Here is a 12,405-nt window from a genome sequence, read left to right as displayed (position 1 = left end):
AGGGGTCCAAGATTATCTTCTGTGTCTGTGTTAATTGGTTTCCCTTTTCTTTGTTGAAGAGGGCCTGTGCAATCCTTCTGCCTAGTCCGCCATCTTGCCGGAACTCTAGATGAAGCCTATTTTTATAACATTTAAAAATGTATCATGTTTTTGGTGCCATAGCTAGAAATCTTTACCTAATCCAAGCTCACAACAGCTTTTTCCTAGAAATTTTATAATGTTAGGTTTTAAATGTAAGGACTGTATAGTCTATTTTGATCTAGTTTTTAGAATACAGTATGAGGTATGAGTTGAAGTTCATTTTTTATGCATATCCAATTATTTCAGTGTCATTTGTTGGAAAGACTATCTTATCTCTACTGAATTGCCTTTGCATCTTTGCTGAAAATGAATTGTGCATGTTTGTGTGGGTTTATTTTTCCATTGCTCTATCTTGATGCCAATAACACACTATCTTGATCACTATAGCTTTATAGTAAGTCTTGAAATCTTGTAGTGCTAGACATCCCACTTTGTACTTTGTCAGGGTTGTTTTGGCTACTCTTAGTCTTGTGTATTTCCAATGAATTTTGGAAGCAGCTTGTCAATATCTACAAATAAGCCTTCTAGGGTTTTGATTGGGATTGTTTTGATGCTATACATCAATTTGAGGAGAAGTGACATCCTTCTGACCCATGAACATGGTCTATCTCTCCATTTATTTAGATCTTCTTTATTTTCCCTCAGCAATGTTTTATAGTTTTGGTGTATAAGTCTTTCACATTTTTTGTCAGATTTATTCCCAATTAGTTCATATTTCTGATGCAGTTATAAATGATATTGCTTTTTTAAATTCAATTTCTGATTGAAATTGCTAGTATATAAATTTGATATTGATTTTTGGAAATTGATCTTGTATCTTGCAATCTTACTAAACTCACCAATTTGTTCTACTAGCTTTTTGTAAATTCCAATGGATTTTCTACATAGATAATCATATCGTATGCAAATAAAGACAATTTTACTTCTTCCTTTCCAATCTGGATGCCATTTTTCTTTTTTTTCTTGCCTTATTGGACTGGCTAGAATCTATATTACAATGTTGAATAGAAATGGCAAGAGTGAGCATCTTTATCTTGTTCCTGATCTTACAGAAAAGACAGTCATTCAATCTTTCACCATTAAGTGGGATGTTAGCTATGAACTTTTTGTAGATGACCTTTGTCTGATCAAGGAAGCTCCCCTTTACTTCTTGTGTGTTGATAATTTTCATTAGGAATGACTTTGGGTTTTGTCAAATGCTTTTCTGCATTTATTGAGATAGTCATGTGGCTTTTCTCCTTCATCGATATGGTGTATTACATTAAATTAACCTTGTATCCCTAGGAGAAATGCTATCTGTTCATAATATATTACCCTTTTTATATGTTATTGGATTCAATTTGCTAAAATTTTGTTATTGAGGTTCATGTAGGATATTGGTCTGTAGTTTTATTTTTCAGAAATATTTTTTCAGGGAATGAATTAAGAAGTATCCCCTCCTCTTCAATATTTTGGAAGAAAGTGTACAGTTGGTATTATTTCTTCCTTAAATGTTTGTTACAATTAACCAGTGAAGCCATCTGGGCCTGTGGTTTTCTTTGTGGGAAGGTTTATAAATACAAATTCAATTTCTTTAATAGATAGAAGGATGTTCAAGAAATCTATTTCTTCTTGCACGAGTCTTGGTAGTTTGATGAAAAATTTGGAAACATTTTAGCTGTTATTTCTTACCCCTTCTCCTCTTCCTTGGGGACTCCAATTGTATGTATATTAGGCTGCTTGGGTTGTCACATAGTTCACTGATAACTGTGTTCAGTGTTTCTCAGTCTTTTCTTTATCTCTGTGTTTTATTTTTAATAGTTTCTATAGCTGTGTCTTCATACCCATTAATCTTTCCTTTTGCAATGTCTACCTGACATTGATCTCATCCAGTCTATTTTTTATCTCACACATTTTATTTTTCATCTCTAGAAGTTTGATTTGAGTATTTTTTATGTGCTCTGTGTCTCTACTTAGCATGTTTGATCTTTCATCTAGGTTTTAAATATATGGATACATTTATAGTAACTGTTTTAATGTCTTTGTTTATTAATCCTAACAACTATGTCAGTTCTAAGTTTTATTGATTTTTTCTCCTCATTATGAGTTCTATTTTCCTGTTTCTTTGTATGCTTTGTAATTTTTGATGGATGCCAGGCATTGTGAATTTACCTTGCTGGGTGTTTTGTATTGTTATAAATCTTTCTGAATTTTGTTCTGGATGCCATTAAATTACCTAGAAACAATTTGATTCTGTTGAGTCTTGCTTTTAATGTTTGTTAAGTGGAGCTAGATTAGTGTTTAGTCTAGGGCTATTTTTGCTCTATTATTGAGGCAAGACCTTTCTAAGTCTCTACTCTGTGAATGGGTAGTGCCCATTCAATAATGTTCAGTGAAAAATGAGAGTTTCCAGTTTGGCTGGTAGAAACAGGCATGATTCTTGGCCCTCTAATCCTTTCTGGTAGTTCCTTCTCTGCCCTCACATAGCATACACTGATCAGTAATTTGCTGAATACTTGAGGAGGAAAGAGCAGATCTCTGGGGTTCTCTCTGTGCAACTCTCTCCTCTTCAAGATTATACCTGCAGACACTGGGGATCTTGGTCTTCTCAGATAATTTAGCTCTGTCCCCTAGCTGAGGGAGTCCTCTAGGCTCTGCTTAGGATTCCACCTATCTGTTCTGCATATTGGCAACTTTCTCAAGGCAGTAAGTGAGGGAAATTGTATGGCTCACCCTTTTGACTTCCCATTTTTGTTGCTTGGTGTTTAATGCCGTTTTTTGGGGGAAGGGGGGAATGTGAAGCTTAAAACAACAGTAATTTATCCTCTCATAGTTCTGGAGGCCAGAGTTAAAATAAAGGTGTCAGCAAAGTTGATGACTTCTGAGACTATGAGAGAGAATCTGTTCCAGGCCTCCCTCCCAGCTCCTGGAGACTTCTGGTGATTTGTGGTGCTCCTTGGCTTGTAACTGCATCATTCTAGTCTCTGCCTTTGTCTCCACATGGCTGGCTTCCATCTGTGTCTCTGTGTCTCTAACCTCTTCATATAAGGACACCAGTCACTGACTTAGGACCCAACCTACTCAGCATGTCCTTATGTTAACTGACAGCATCCTGAAGGATGCTTTTTCCAAGCAAGGTCACATTCACAGGTGCAGGGGTTAGGACTTCCCTTTCTGAGGACACAACTCATAACAGGAATAATGGGTAAGGGAATCACAAGGAAGAGTCTACCACCATCATCCAAAACAAAGTCTGATTTTCTTGTTTCCTGAGCAAGGAAGAGTTTACCACTGAGGCAGAAGTCTCCACAAGAAAATCAGGGCTGACCCTGATAGGATTTTTTTAATTGTGATTTGGGTAAGAGCTTACACAGCAAATTCATTTTCCATTGAACAGTTCATACACATTTTGTTTTGTGACATTGATTGCAATCCCACGATATAACAGCTCTCTTCCCACTACCTCCCTGTGGTTACCTTTTCCCTGTGTCCTTCTTTCCTAAGTATTCCTGCCCTCTGAGCTTTCTTCCTACACAAATGCTGCCCTCTGATCTCCCATGATTGATTGTCCTAAGGAGTACAACTACCAGGTGTAAATGTTCACCTTATAGGCCTGTCCATTGTTTAGTTGAGAGTTCAGCTACAGGAGTGAGTTCAATTCCAGGTCTAAAAGATAAATAGGGGCCATACTCTGAGGGATTTTACCAGTCTCTATCAGGAGCTCTGGTAGCATAGTGGCTAAGACACTTGCCTGCTAACCAGACAGCTGGCAGTTCAAACCCACCAGCCACTCCTTGGAAGGAAGGTTGAGCAATCCTACTTCCGTAGTGATACTGCCTCGGAAACCCAAGGAGGGGTCGCTATGAGTCGGGTTTGACTTGACGGCACATAACAACAACAACAACAACAATCAGACCAGTAAGGCTTTTTTCTTTTTTAAATGATTTTGAGTTTTGTTCTACATTCTTCTCCCACTCTATCCAGTATCTCCAGTTTTGATTCCTTTCTGAGTGGTTGGCAGTGGTAGCTGGGTACTATCTAGTTCTTCTGGTCTCAGGGTCATGTAGACTGACATTTCTGTGGTCCACTAGTCCCTTGGACTAATTGTTTCCATGTGTCTTTGACTTTCTTCACTCTTTGCTCTGGACAAGGAGAGACCAATTGTTGCATCTTAGATTGCCACTCACAGCTTTTAAGACCTCAGTCACTACTCACTAAAGTAGGATGCAGAACAATGTTTTTGTGTAGTATATTATGTCAGTTGAGCTTGATGTCCCCTATGACCATAGTCCTGAGCCCATAGGCCCAGTTACTCACTCCATCAAGGCTGTAGCTAATTTTGCCCTCTCTTAGCTCTATTATATATGTGGATATTTCTATAGCACATACAAATACATGTGCAGAATTATCATCTGCATATATATATTTTTGTTGTTGTTGTTGTTATGTGCCGTCGAGTCGGACCTGACTCATAACGACCCCTCCTTGGGTTTCCGAGGCGGTATCACTACAGAAGTATGTATATATACGCATATGTGTGTGTGTGTGTGTATACACACACACACACATATATATATAAAAATATATAGCTCTGGTGGCATAGTGCCTAAGGGATTTGACTGCTAACCAGAAGGCTGGTGGTTCAAACCCACCAGCTACTCCTTGGAAGGAAGATTGGGCAATCTACTTCCATAAAGATACTGCCTTGGAAACCCAAGGAGGGTTTGCTATGGGTTGAAATTGACTCGATGGCAGTGAGTTTGGTTTGTGCGTATGTATGTATGTATGGTCATGGGTATATTCCCTTTTACCTACACAGACCTGATCATGTTGCCTGTCTACCTAAGTATCCACCCATAGATTAATGTTTGTTATTACTAATAATGCAGTATTGTGTATGTAAAAATTTTCTTCTATGTTGTATATATCTCCTGCGCACCCCTCCATGTCTTCCTTTTCCTTAGTGTTATTGTCCTGATCACTCACTTTTGATATATTACCTTTCCCTTTACCCAAATCAATACATGTCTTTTATCTAGCTAGAAATTTTCCCACTCCTCCCATCCCATCCCTGGTAACCAACCAAGAAAGTTTCCTTCCATGTATAAATCTTTCCTTAGTTTTTTACAATAGTGGACTCATACAATATTTTGCCCTTCTGTAATTAACACTCAGCATAATGTCCTCCAAATTCATCCATGTTATGATATATTTTGTGGATTCTTCTTTAATATTGCTTTGTATTCCATTGTGTGAATTTACCATAGCTGGGTTATCCATTCATCCACTGATGGACACTTAGACTGTTTCCATCTCTTTGCTATTGTGAATAGTGCTGTGATGAACATGGGCATGAATCTATCTATTCATGTCCTGGCTCTCACTTCTTTAGGATATATACCTAGTAGTGGGATTGCTGGTTCAAATGGATTTCTATTTGCAACTTTTTGAGGAAGTACCATACTGTTTTTTAGAGTCCCACCAGCAGTGTATGAGAATTTCAATTTCTCCACATCCTCTCCAGCATTTCTTGTTTTCTAACTTGCTGAACTTTGCTATTATTGCTGGAGTGAGATGATACCTCTATGTTGTTTTGATTTGCATCTCTCTAATGGCTAATGATTGTGAGCATTTTTTCATGTGTTTGTTGGCTGCCTGAATATCTTCTTTGGTGAAGTGTCTGTTCATGTCTTCTGCCCATTTTTTAATTGGACTATTTATCCTTTTGATATTGAGGTGTTGGAATTTTCTATAAATTTCAGATATAAATCTCCTGTCAGATATGTTATTGCTGAATATTTTTTTCCCAGTCTGTACGTTCTCTTTTTACTCTTTTGGTGTGCATAAGAATTTAATTTTTAGAATGTCCTAGTCATCTAGTTTCTCTTCTATTGCTTGTGCATTTTTAATTATGTTTGATAGTCTATTTATGCCAAATGATAAGGAACTCTGGTGGTATAGTGGTTAAAACATTTGGCTGTTACCAAAAGTTGGCAGTTCAAATCCACCAGCTGCTCTGTGGAAGAAAGATGAGGCAGTCTGCTTCCAGAATGATTACAGCCTTGGAAACCCATTGGGGGTTGCTATGAATTGGAATGGACTTGATGGCAGTGAGTTTGGCTTTTTGGTTTATACCATATATTAGGGCTCTTAAGTTTGTCCCTATTTTTTCTTTGATGACCTTTATAGTTTTTGGTTTTATATTTAAGTCTTCAATCCATCTTGAGTTAGTTTTTGTGTATGGTGTGAGTTATGGATCTTGTTTCATTTTTCTGCAAATGGATAATCAATTTTGCCAGCAGCATTTGTTAAAGAGACCATCTGCGGTGCAGTAAATTACATAGTGTGGCTTTTCTAGCCATGAGTCTTTGTAAACTCCGTGGTGGAATTTGCCATGAGCAACTGAATAGCTCCTGATTGTTAAAGTTATCCACCTGGGGTATTTCTGTTGAGAGTGACATGAAGTAATCTTCTGGGAAGTTCTCTCTCTCTCAGATGTATAGAATTCTGATGTTGGGATTGGTTAGTTTGGTCACTCTGCCAGGCTCAAAAGGAGCTCTCCTAGAGGCAGAAGGAGTCTCTCTGACTGTTGGCTGAGAAAGACGTGTTGCTGACAGAAACACTCTCCTGAGAGACGTGAGAGACACACACTGTTGAGAGAGAGACACAAGAAACATGCACTGCTGAGGGAGAGACATGAGAGACATGCACTACTGAGAGCAATGTGCTCCTGAGACTGCCAGCTGCTGAGTGAGATGGCCAGCTGCAAGAGACTGAGTGCACTTCTGAACTTGAATTGTAGTCTTGGGCTTCCCTAATAAACCCCATAATCTGTGAGTTCTGTGTAGCTACTGCAGCGAATTATTGAACCCAGCAAAGAGGTGGTGGATGCTGCAGGAGGAACAGTTGGTGAAAGGACTGGAGGGAGGCAGCATGTCTGGCCTTGTAGGAATATGCCTTGGGCTACTGATGGTGATTCTGTCTTCCTGTTGTGGGGTTAGAGGAGGTCAGAATATGTGGCCTTCTTGCCCCTTTGGCACCATCTCTTCCCCACTTAATGGGTTTTGGTCCTTTGTCAAAGATCAGCTGTCCATAGGTAGATGGATCTATCTCTAGAGTCTAAATTACGTCCCACTGGTCTATATGTCTGTTATTGTACCACTGCCAGTCTGTTTTGACTACTGTGGCTGCACAGCAGGTTTTGAGATCAGGGAGTGTGAGACCTCTTACTTTATTCTTCTTTTTCAGTAGTGCTTTGCTTATCCAAGGTCTCTTTCTTTTCTATACAAAATTAGTGATTATTTTTTCCATGTCTTTTATATGTGCAGATGAAATCTGGATTGGGATTGCATTGAATCTACAGATTACTTTGGGTAGTATTGACATTTTCACAATGTTATTTTTCATATCCATGAGCATGGTATGCTCTTCCATTTATGTAGATGTCTTATAGTTTTTTGTTGTAGTGTTTTGTAGTTTTCTTTGTATAAGTCTTTTGTGTCCCTGGTAATATTTATTCCTAAGTATTTCATCTTTGGTAGCTATTGTAAATGGTATTATTTTCCTTATTTCCTTTTCAGAGACATCTTTGTTAATGTAGAAGAATGCAACTGATTTTTGTGTGTTGATCTTGTATCCTGCCACTATGCTGAATCTTTCAATTAGTTTCAGCAGTTTTCTTGCTGAGTATCTGGGATTTTCTACATATAGGATCATATCATCTGCAAATAAGGATAATTTACATTCTTCCTTACCAATTTAGATGCCTTTTACTTCCCTTTCTTGTTTAATTGCCCTGGCTACCACTTCCAATACAATGTTGAATGGAATTGGAGATAGAGGGCATCTTGTCTGGTTCTCATTCATGAGTAGAATGCTGTTTGATTTTCCCATTGAGAATTATGTTGGCTGGTGGTTTTGCATATATACCCTTTGTTTTGTTGAGGAATTTTCCTTCCATTCTTATTTTTCTGAGACTTTTTCTCAGAAATGGGTGTTGGATTTTATCAGATGCCTTCTCTGTATCGATTGATATGATCATGTGTTTCTTTACCTTTATTTTACTTATGTGATGGATTATATTGATTGTTTTTCTAATGTCAAACCCTTCTTGCACACCTGGTATGAATCCCACTTGATCATGTTGCATTATTATTACTGTTTTTTATATGTTGTTGGAGTCTATTGGCTAGGCTTTTTTTGAAGTTTTTTGTGTCTGTACTCATGAGGGATATTGATGTGTAGTTTTCCTGTCTAGTGGTGCCTTTGCCTGGTTTTGGTATCAGGGTTATTCTTGCTTCATAAAATGATTTGGGGAGGATTCCATCCTTTTGTATATTCCAGAATAGTTTTAGAAGGATTGGTGTCAGCTCTTCTTCGAATGTTTGGTAGAATGTTCTGGTGACACTATCTGGCCCAGGACTTTTTTTGGTGGTAGTTTTTTTTTTAATGACCTATTCAATTTCTTCTTCTGTTGTGTGTCTGTTAAAATTTTCTACCTCAGTCTGTGTTAGTTTAGGTAAGTAATGTGTTTCCAGAAATCTGTTCATTTCTTCTGGGTTTTCAAATTGGTTGGAGTACAGTTCTTCATGTTGTTGTTTTTAGGTGTCATCAAGTCAGCAACAACTCAGAGCAACCCTGTGTACAACAGAATGAAACACTGCCAGATCTTGTGCCAGCCTGACAATCTTTGCTATACCTGAGTCCATGGTTGCAGCCACTGTGTCAATCCATCTCATTAAGTGCCTTCCCCTTTTTTGCTAACCTTCCACTTTACCCAGCATGACATCCTTTTCCAGGGAATGGTCCCAGGGAGTTCTGGTAGCATAGTGGCTAAGGCACTTGACTGCTAAGGAGAAGGTTGGCGGTTCAAACCCACCAGCCACTCCTCGGAAGGAAGATGGGGCAATCTACTTCCATAGTGATACTGCCTCGGAAACCCAAGGAGGGGTCGCTATGAGTCGGGTCTGACTTGACGGCACATAATAACAACAACAACATGGTACTTTCAGTATTCTTTGTCACCACCACAACTCAAAAACATCAACTCTTCTTCAGTCTTTCTTATTCATTGTCCAGCTTTCACATGCATATGAGGCTACTGAAAATACCATGGCTTGGATGAGGTTCACCTTAGTCTTCAAAGAAACATCTTTGCTCTTTAACACTTGAAAGAGGTATTTTATAGCAGATTTGCTTACTGCAATATGATGTCTGATTTCTTGACTGCTGCTTCCATGCGTATTGACTGTGGAACCAAGTAATATGAAATCTTTGACAACTTCAATCTTTTCTTCATTTATCATAATGATGTTTATTAATCCAGTTGTGAAGATTTTCATTTCCTTTATGTTGAGGTGTAATTTGTACTGCAGACTGTAGTCTTTAATCTTCATCAGTAAGTGCTTCAAGCCGTACTCACTTCTAACAAGCAAAGTTGTGTTGTCTGCATATTGCAGGTTGTTAATGAGTCTTCCTCCAATCCAGATGCCATATTCTTCTTCATACAGTCTAGTTTCTCAGATTATTTGCTCATCATACAGATTGAATAAGTATGGTGGAAGGGTACAACCCTAACACATCCCTTCCTGATTTTAAACCATGTAGCATCCCCTTGTTCTGTTTGAACAACAGCCTCCTGGTCATTACAGGTTCCTCATGAGCACAATTAAGTGTTCTATAATTCCCATTCTTCTCAATATTATCCATAATTTTTTATGATCCACACAGTTGAATGCTTCTTCATAGTCAATAAAACACAAGTAAACCTCTTTCTAGTATTCTTTGCTTTCAGTCAAGATCCATCTGACATCAGCAATATTTCTCATTCCATGTTCCCTTCTGAATCCTGCTTTCATTTCTGAAAGTTCCCTGTCAGTATACTGCTGCAACCATTTTTGAATTTTACTTGCATGTGATATTAATGATATTGTTTGATAATTTCCACATTCTGTTGGATCACTTTCTTTGGAATGGGTACAAATATGGGTCTCTTCCAATCAGTTAGCCAGGTAGCTGTCTTCCAAATTTCTTGGCACAAACAAGTAAGTGCCTCCAGTGCAGCATCCATTTGTTGAAACATCTCAATGGGTATTTTGTAAATTCCTGGAGACTTGTTTTTCACCAGTCCTTTCAGTATAGCTTTGACTTCTTTCTTCAGTCCCATTGGTTCTTGATCATATGCTACCTTCTGAAATAGAGGAACATCAACCACTTCTTTTTAGTATAGTGACTCTGTGTATTCCTTCCATCTTCTTTTGATGCTTTCTGCATCATTCAATATTTTGCCCACAGAATCTTTCAATATTGCAACTCAAGGCTTGAATTTTTTCTTCAGTTCTTTCAGGTGGAGAAACGCCAAGCATGTTCTTCCCTTTTGGTTTTCTAACTCCAGGTCTTTGCACAGTTCATTATAATAATTGACTTTGTCTTCTCGAGCTGCTCTTTGAAATCTTCTGTTCAGCTCCCTTATCTTGTTGTTTCTTCCATTTGCTTTAGCTGTTGTGGTAGTTATGTTTGTGTATCAACTTGGCTGGGCCTGGTTGAGTGGCTGGGCATCTGGTGGTAGTTATTCCCCATGATGAGACTGGGAATCAACTCCATGGTTGGATCTACCACAAGCAGCTTAGTAGCTGCCTTTGGGATGTGGTCCTCTTCCTGTATATAAGGAGAAGCCTTGGGAATGGTCTCTAGCCTATGGCACGCTTGGACCCTGCATGTAGCTGTGTTGTTGTTCAGCAGCCTGCCATGCTCTGCTGGCCTTGGGACTTACAGTGGACTTGAGTTAATGGCCTGCCATGTGGTTTGGTATCATCAGGACTGTGCCTTTTTACTTGTCAACCTTGGGGCTTCTCAGCCTCAGCAGCCAGCAGGTATCTGAGTGAAGAAATGCCTCTAGCTCCTGTGGGCCAGGAGCAGGAGGCAGAGCTGGACTCCAAGGTTGAGGGGCTTTCACACAGCCACTAGAGCCTGGTACTTTGAACTTGGACTTAAAGCCTCCAAATTGTAAGAATAAACTCCTATTTGTTAAGGTCATCCCACTTGTGGTATATTTCTTGTCAGAATGGCACTAGGTAACCAGAACACCTACTCTCCATTCAAAAGCAAGTTTCTGTCTCTTCTGACATCCATTTTGGTCTTATACAGGTGGGATATAATCAAAGTCATATTTTGACTCTCCTGGACTTGTTTTAATTGTCTTCAACTTCAACTTGCATATGATCAGTTGATGGTCTGTTCTACAATCAGTTCCTGGCCTTCTATTGGCTGAAAACATTGAGCTTCTCCATTGCCTCTTTCCACAGATGTAGTTGATGTGATTCCCATGTATTCCACCTGGTGATATACATGTAGGGAACTGCCATTTACGTTGTTGGAAAAAAGTTTTTGCAATGAATAAGTTGTTGTTTGTGGTGGTTAAATTTGTGGGTCAACTTGGCTGGGCCTGGTTGAGTGGCGGGCAGCTGGTGGTAGTTATTCCCCATCATGAGACTGGCAATCAACTCCACGGTGGAATCTACCACAAGTAGCTGAATAGCTGCTTTAGGGATGTGGTCTGCTTCCCATATATAAGAAATAGCTTTGGGAATGGTCTCTAGCTTAGGGCACGCTTGAACCCTGCATGTAGCTCTCTTGTTGCTCAGCATCCTGCCATGCTCTGCTGACCTTGGGACTTTCAATGGACTTGAATGAATGACCTGCCATGTGGTTTGATAACATCAGGACTGTGCCATTTTATTTGTCGACCTTGGGCTTGTTAGCCTCAGCAGCTAGTAGCTGCCTGAGTGAAGAGATTCTTCTAGCTTCAGTGGGCCGGGAGCAAGAGGCAGAGCTGAAGCCCAAGGTCAAGGGACTTTTACACAGCCCCTAGAGCCTGACACTTTGAACATGGACTTCTAGCCTCCTGAACTGTAAGAGAATAAATTCCTGTTTGTTCAAGTCATCCCATTTGTGGTATATTCCTGTCAGAGTGGCACTAGGTAACCAGAACATTGGTCTTGCAAAATTCTATCATATGTTCTCTGGCATCATTTCTATCACTAAGTCCATAATTTCCAACTACTGGTGATGATTCTTTGTTTCCAACTTTTGCATTCCAATCACCACTAATAATTAATACATCTTGATTGCACTTTTAGTCAATTTCAGACTGCAGAAGTTGGTAAAAGTCTTCAATTTCTTCATCTTTGGCTCTGGTGGTTTGTGTGTAAATTTGAATAGTAGTATTAACTGGTCTTCCTTATAGGCATAAGGATATTATCCTATCACTGACAGCACTGTACTTCAGGATAGATCTTGAAACATTTTTTGTGATGATGAATGCCACACCATTCCTCTTCAAATTGT

Source organism: Orycteropus afer, unplaced genomic scaffold, assembly GCF_000298275.1.
Source record: "Orycteropus afer afer isolate SDZICR_OR568_19922 unplaced genomic scaffold, OryAfe1.0 scaffold00070, whole genome shotgun sequence".
NCBI lineage: Eukaryota > Metazoa > Chordata > Mammalia > Tubulidentata > Orycteropodidae > Orycteropus > Orycteropus afer.
Note: the sequence above shows the minus strand (reverse complement) of the source record.